The following is a 7109-nucleotide window of genomic DNA, read 5'->3' on the forward strand; positions in this document are numbered from 1 at the left end:
GCACAGCAGAAGAAAGTGACAGATTTTATTAGAAGTTCAGTGTTCAGGATACATACAAAGTAAGTAAGGGGCATGCTCTTCTTCATAGACAGGACGTTGGTGGCATCGAGCTAATGCAACAGCCGACACCAGGGTGAGGGCCAGCGTGGGGCTCCGGGTCCCCCAGAGCATCAGGGAGTCACGAAGCCTGCAGGTTTGGGAGCCCGCCCATGCCACAGCAACCCTCTGGTAGACTACGTTAGCAATGCACTCTTTATTCATTAGCTTAAACAAAGCAATTAAAATATATATTTTTTTATATGATGATGGTTCTCAGTTCAAAGGGAAATGGCTTGGAACCACCCAGTCCTTTGAATTCAGGAGACTGCCACTGCTATCACTATTACGATATTGGGAAAAGATGAAAAGGAGAAACATTTTGGAAACTACAGAGCACTAGACAAACACCAACACGCTACCTTCTCCCTCAGGGTTTCTTACTCAGGGACCTACATGAGCACAGGGCGGGGGAAGCCCAAGAGCCCTTGCTGGCCCTCGTCCTCCAGAGAGCGGCAGACCAACCCCGCAGGCTGCTCCCCACCCCTGCGGCCCTGACTTCACACCAGCCCCGCATTCACACCCCTGCTCTCCTAGGAATTACTCTTCTTTGGGAGAATGTAGCAGTTTTCAAAATCCCCACGTGCCTACCCTCATTTGTTGACACGACAGATGGGTGGGACTGGGGGGGTGCAGGGAGGAGCATCTCCGGGTTTGGAGAGGGAGACTGGGGCTCAGAGGGGTTGGGATCCCGAGTGCTTCATCCCCACGATCCGGTGTCACGGGAAGGGTCACTCTTCATGGCTTGTCAGAGAGGCTGCACTCCCACCAGCCCAAATGCTGACGCCATTACCCAAACAGCCCTGGGGCTCTCAGCCCCTTTCGCCTCATGACCGTGAAAGTCTGGCTGTACCTGAGCCAGGGGCTCGGTGGTCCAGAAGCTCCCATGCCAGGACCCTAACTGGCCACCAAGGGGGCCTTGGTCTCCCGTCACACAGGCATTGGAGCTGATGAACCATGGAGCCCAGACACTCAGTGCTACAGGGGGCTGGCGGGGCACTGAACTGGCAGAAGGAAACCCAGCAGCCAGAACGTGCACCAAGGCACGTGGGGGTACTTCTTGCGACAAAGAAGAGACGCAAAATATTTTTTTAAGCTTGTGCCCCTTTTAATTTACCACTTCAAAAAAAAATTTTTTTTTAAGTTTATTTAAAGTGGGGGGAGGGGCAGAGAGGGAGGGAGAGAGAGAGAGACTCTTAAACAGGCTCCACGCTGTCAGCGCAGAGTCCGATGCAGGGCTCGAACCCACCAACTGGGAGGTCGTGACCTGAGCTGAAATCAAGGGTCCGATTCTTAACCAACTGAGCCACCCAGGTGCCCCTCATTTCCCATTTCTGATAGAAACAAGGATACAGAGGACTATTTCTCTAGTATAAGGGGAAACAATGCAAATATGACGCTATGCAAGCACTGACCCTCTGCTCCTCCACTGGGGACATGAAAGGGAGCCGTGGGCCAAAGGGGACGGAAGTGGGGGCTGCGGCTCACCTCCGCATCGCTGTCCCCATACTGGAAACTGTGGCCAATTTCGTAAGATGTTCTGAGTTTTCAAGGGTAACTGGAAATGTGCACTTTTAGGTGTCACCTCCCCGTTTTCTTTTTTTTTTTTTTTCCTCTCTATAATTTATTTACTTTTTGTAACTTACATCCAAGTCAGTTAGCACGTGGTGCAACAAGGATTTCAGGAGTAGATTCCTTAGTGCCCCTTACCCATTTGGCCCATCCCCCCTCCCACACCCCCTCCAGTAACCCTCTGTTTGTTCTCCATATTTATGAGTCTCTTCTGTTTGTCCCCCTCCTTGTTTTTATATTATTTTTGTTTCCCTTCCCTTATGTTCATCTGTTTTGTCTCTTAAAGTCCTCATATGAGTGAAGTCGTATGATATTTGTCTTTCTCTGACTAATTTCGCTTAGCATAATACCCTCCAGTTCCATCCACGTAGCTGCAAATGGCAAGATTTCATTCTTTTTGATTGCCGAGTAATACTCCATTGTATATATATACCACATCTTCTTCATGCATTCATCCATGATGGACATTTGGGCTCTTTCCATACTTTGGCTATTGTTGATAGTGCTGCTATAAACATTGCCTTCCCATGTTCATATAGGGCACAAATCTCATTTTCCTCCCAAACTCCAGGAAGACCAGCCATGCAAAATCCATCAGGGGCCAATTTTTTTTTCTTTTTTTTAATATAGCACTTCACGGATTTGTACGTCATCCTTATGCAGGGACCATGCAAATCTTCTCCGTATCATTTCAATTTTCATATAAGGGCTCTCAAAGCAAGCACCTCGGCATCCAAATCTGACTTTCAAGCTTGGGCATCTTGCTCAGGTTTTACGTGACATTGACCGGAAATATTTCTGCCTCAGAAGATCACAGCGATTCGCAGACAGTTAACGGATTCTGCAAGCATGTCCCAAAGACCTGGGAGGGAGCACGGAGAGGTTCCCAAGATTCGTCTTCCCCGAGAGCACTCAGGGAACACCCCGCCCTCTCCTCCTCTGAGGACCAGCCACACAAGCACGTCTTGGGCCTGACTGGTTTTATTCTTAGGAAGTAAAAATGGGTTCATGGACCACACTGTTCTATATTTTTGATTTTGTGATAAGAAGGAAAATCGACTCCTCGTCCCAACAGACTGAAGAATGATTTAGTAGATTTTGTTCCAAAGCCTTGCCCTGTTGAGTTGAGGATGTGGCTTTCTTGACAAACATCAATACAAGTTAGCAAAACATTTAGACTTGGCCCCTGAGAATCCCAGATTCAAGGGCTTATATCTGAATATAAACAGGCTGTGAACTTTCGACTAAAACAGGTAAAGTAATGACAAACAAACCACGATGAGATGAAAACTAATCAGAGGAGAATAATTTTCTGAATTTTTTTGAGAAGTCCTGCTAATCCTGGAGGATGTGATCTCACGTTGCAGCCACGCAGCCTCTGTCTGCACAGGACAGCTGTAGACGCACTGACGTCCCGGGTTGCGAGTGCACCTTTGCTCTGAGCCCCAGCCACGTGGTGGGAAGGCTTGGCGAACATCTTCCTCCTTCACGACTACCATCTCATTTTCTCTTTTTCTCTCCTGACCAAGGAGCCCCATGCTTCAGGCGCTCCTTGGTATGCTCCTGCACATCTATACTTTTCCTTCTCATTCACATCATCACAGAATTAAAAAAAAAAAAAAAAAAAGCCTTTGAGGAAATTAGAACTGGCAAAAATGAAGCTGAGAAAATTCGCTGCCTCTTTCCTTCAGTATATTCCCTGCACAGCAGCCAGTGACCCAGTTAAAATTCAAAGATTCTATCACACCTCTGCTCAGAGCCTGCGGTGGTTCCCTACTTCTCTGATGAAAGCTGTGGTCTTTCAAACGACTTTCCAGTGTCTCTGTGATTTGTCCCTGACTTTCCCCCGACTCACACCTGTGGTTTTATCTCCTTCGGCTCTCTCTCTCCCCCATGCATTCCGTGAGCTACACTGAGTCCTCAAGCACACCAGGCCTACCCCACCACAGGGCCTTTGCACCTGCTTCTCCTTCAGCCTGGGACCTCTTCCTCAGGTAGGCACATGCCTCAGCTACATGTCTCACTCTCTCATTTCCTTTAGATCTTTACTCAAATGCCACTTCAATGTGGTTTTCTTTTTTAAGTTTATTTATTTATTTTGAGACAGACAAAGAAAGGATGAGTGGGGGTGGGGCAGAGAGAGAGAGAGAGGGAGAGAATTCCAAGCAGGATCCTCACTGTCAGCGCTGAGCCCGATGCAGGACTTGAATTCAAAAAACCATGAGATCATGCCCTGAGCCGAAATCAAGAGTCCAATGTTTGACTGACCGAGTCACCCCAGTGCCCCTCATGTGGTTTTGATTTGCCTTTCCCTGATGATTAGTGATGTTGAGCATTTTTTTCAGGCACTTCTAGGCCATTTGTATGTCTTCTTCAGAAAAATGTCCATTCGGGTTCTTTGCCTATTTTTAATAGGGTGATTTGCGGGTTTTGCTAGTGAGTTTTCATAGAAACAGAAAATAGAATGGTGGTTGGGAGGGGCTGAGAGCAGGGGGAAACAGAGGGCTGCAGATCAAAGAACATAAACTTCTAGTTATAAAAAGAATCAGTCCTCAAGATCTAATGTATAACAGGGTGACTATAGTTAATGATACGGTGCGTATACCTGAAAGTTGCTGAACGTAGATCTTGAGAGTTCTTACCAACCTAAAACAAAACAAAACACAAAGACAAAAACAAAACCAAAAAAAAGGAATTAACTGTTTAAGGTGATGAAGGTGCTAATTATCGGGATCTCGGTAATCATTCCACCATGTATATGGATATCATATCCTCACGGTGTACATTTCAAATATACACAAGGCGGGTGCTTGGATGGCTCAGTCGGGTAAGCCTCCAACTCTTGATTTTGGCTCAGGTCATGATCTCACGGTTCACGAACTCAACCCCCCCCACCAACCACCGCCCCATTGGGCTCTGTGCTGGCAGCATGGAGCCTGCTTGGGATTCTCTCTCTCTCTCTCTCTCTCTCTCTCTCTCTCTCTGCCCCTCCCTGCTTGTGCTTTCTCTATCTCAAAATAAATAAATAAATACATACATACATAAATAAATAAATGTATTTTTGTCAATCATTCCTCAGTAAAGTTGCGGGAAACAGTCACGTCCCTGAGGTTGTCCCTGGCCACAGTATCTAGCTCCTCAGTTCAGTGTCCCCAGCTCCACAGCCCCTTCCAGTCCTTCTCCTCCTGTTCTGTTAGCCCTCCTCACTCATTACCTGAGGGGCAGCCTGCTTTACGTATTACCTTGTTTGGGAACTACCTCCCTCCCTGACCGTTACCTCCCTGAAAGCAAGGATTTTGTTCTCTTTGCTTGATTCACAGTTGATTCTCAATAAATGTTGAAATTTTTATTCCTTTTTTTTTCAAGAAAAAAAAAAAGCACTGTTCCCCTGTTCTTCGCTCTGGGGGGACCCCCTTGTCGTCTCTGAGCCTCAGTCGCCTGTGTAAAATGGGCCCAATTGCACCTGCCTGTGTTAACGTCCAGGAGGTTTGTGAGATGCTAGTGAAAGACCAGGGCCAAAAGTCCCTCCAAATACTGCCCGATGTCTCTGGCGCGGGGCACTTATGAGAATGAACTAGAAACTCGGCCGGCTCCAGGAAGCCCCGAGACCTCTTCCGTCCTGCCTGTCACAGCAGAGGTCCTTTCCTTCATCTGGAGCACAGTAAAATTGTTTTCAGAGTTTATATCTCAATTCAGGGCCTCGAATGAGATCCCCAAAGTACTGGGGAATCCGTGCAAAGTTCCAAAAGAGGTCTGCTAGTGAGTCATAGGGCAGGAAACACTTCCCTTCTTCACGAGCCACCACAACCATGCCCTTTGAGAAATGCTCCAGGCATTGGAGGACACAATTACAAACAGGCTAATGGCTGGTGGAATGTATTTAATGAAATCTAAGTGGCTCTTTTGGGAAGCCTGGCTTCAAAGGGGGGCACTTCTGAGGGAGGGCTCATGGGTAACAACCGTCCCAAATTTAACACCGATGCACCCATATGTACAAAGAAAACGTTGCTTTTTTTGTTTACGTTTTCCTGTAGCTGTTTAAAAAAATTTTTTTTTATTGTTTGTTTATTTTTGAGAGAGAGAGACACAGGCAGAGGGTGAGCCGGGGAGGGGCAGGGAGAGAGGGAGCCACAGAAACTGAAGCTGAAGCGGGCTTCAAGCTCCGAGCTGTCAGCGCAGAGCCTGATGGGGGGCTCAAACCCATGAACCGCGAGATCATGACCTGAACGGAAGTCGAACGCTTAACCGACTGAGCCACACAGGCGCCTCGCCTGTGGCCGTTTTAATCTTCTACCTGAATCCCCACCCACAGTGAGTGGAGATCTGGAGCAATCGAAGGCAACTGGGGCTTTCCGGTAAACAGCATCTCATTGTGTTTCTGGTTTAAATAGTCTCTTTTAATAAATAGTCAACTCCCGAGTGCAGCTGTTCACTCCGGTGGTCGCTCCCTCCCTCCTTCTCCGAATGGTGATCCGGGTGTGAGCGCAAGGCCTGGGACAAGGGAAGCAGCAGCTCACTGAGGGGCAAGGAGCTGTGGCCCTGCCAGTGGCCGCCATGGGATGTAGCTGGGTGGGGGGATGAAGCTAGGTGGGGTCTGGTCTGCCTGCAGCCAGCACACCGCCCCAAGGGCTGCTCTCACAGCAGGGAGGGCACCCCTGCGGCGACTGCCACTGGCCCAGCCTGAGCCCCTGGCCTCTGTCATCCTCAGTGCCTCTCTCCTCCCAATACTAGACTGTTGCTGGTTCACACTGAACTTCACACGCTCTTATTTTGGCAAACGGGAGCTCCGGGACCCCACGCGTGCCTGGCCTAGATCGCAGGGACTCAGGAAGACCGCTCGGGCCTGACCATCTAGATACCTGCCACTCATCCCAGCCTGAACTGTATCTGCTATCGAGCCAAGGTGGGGCTTCTGTCAAGAGCCTGGACCCTCATTCGTTTATTCCCTCAACTGATACCTATCGAGTGATCCCTTCTGTGCCACGAATTGTTGCAGGTGCCGGAGACTGAGCAGCAAACAAAACCAAAGCCCCAGTCCAGAGGGAAGAAAAAGACAGTGAGCAAGCAAATGAAATACACCGTGTGTCAGAGGGTGATACATGCTGTTGAGAGACATGTATCCAGCAAGGCTGACGACAAGAGGGAGCTGTCTAAAATAGGGTGATCAGGGAAGACTTCTCCGTTACGGTGGTGTTTGAAAAGATTTGAACTGGGACCTGGAATTGGTGAGGGGCGAGTTATGAGACTCTCTGCTGGAGGAATATTTCAGGGAAAAAGAACAAACAGCAAGTGCAAAGGTCCTGAGGCAAGAGCACGCTTAGTGGCTTTGCAAAACCACATGAAGTCTGTGGTCAGCCAGTCAGAGAAGGCTTTAGAAACACCCACGTAGATGTGGGAGTGCCTCAGAACACTGAGCAGCTGGCTTCCTTTTTGCCAGTAGC

The 7109-nt window shown here is 48.5% G+C and overlaps 1 non-coding gene across 1 annotated transcript; it reads right to left on the reverse strand.

Moving 5' to 3' along the window:
• Nucleotides 1–2286: 2286 nt before the first annotated feature.
• On the reverse strand, nt 2287–2393 carry LOC128772575 (U6 spliceosomal RNA). Its single transcript, XR_008416753.1, has one exon. It is a non-coding gene; the product is annotated as a U6 spliceosomal RNA (small nuclear RNA).
• Between the last annotated feature and the right edge of the window lie 4716 nt (nt 2394–7109).

This window comes from Panthera pardus, unplaced genomic scaffold (assembly GCF_024362965.1).
Source record: "Panthera pardus isolate Hobbes unplaced genomic scaffold, ASM2436296v1 HiC_scaffold_22, whole genome shotgun sequence".
In the NCBI taxonomy this organism is placed as follows: Eukaryota; Metazoa; Chordata; class Mammalia; order Carnivora; family Felidae; genus Panthera; species Panthera pardus.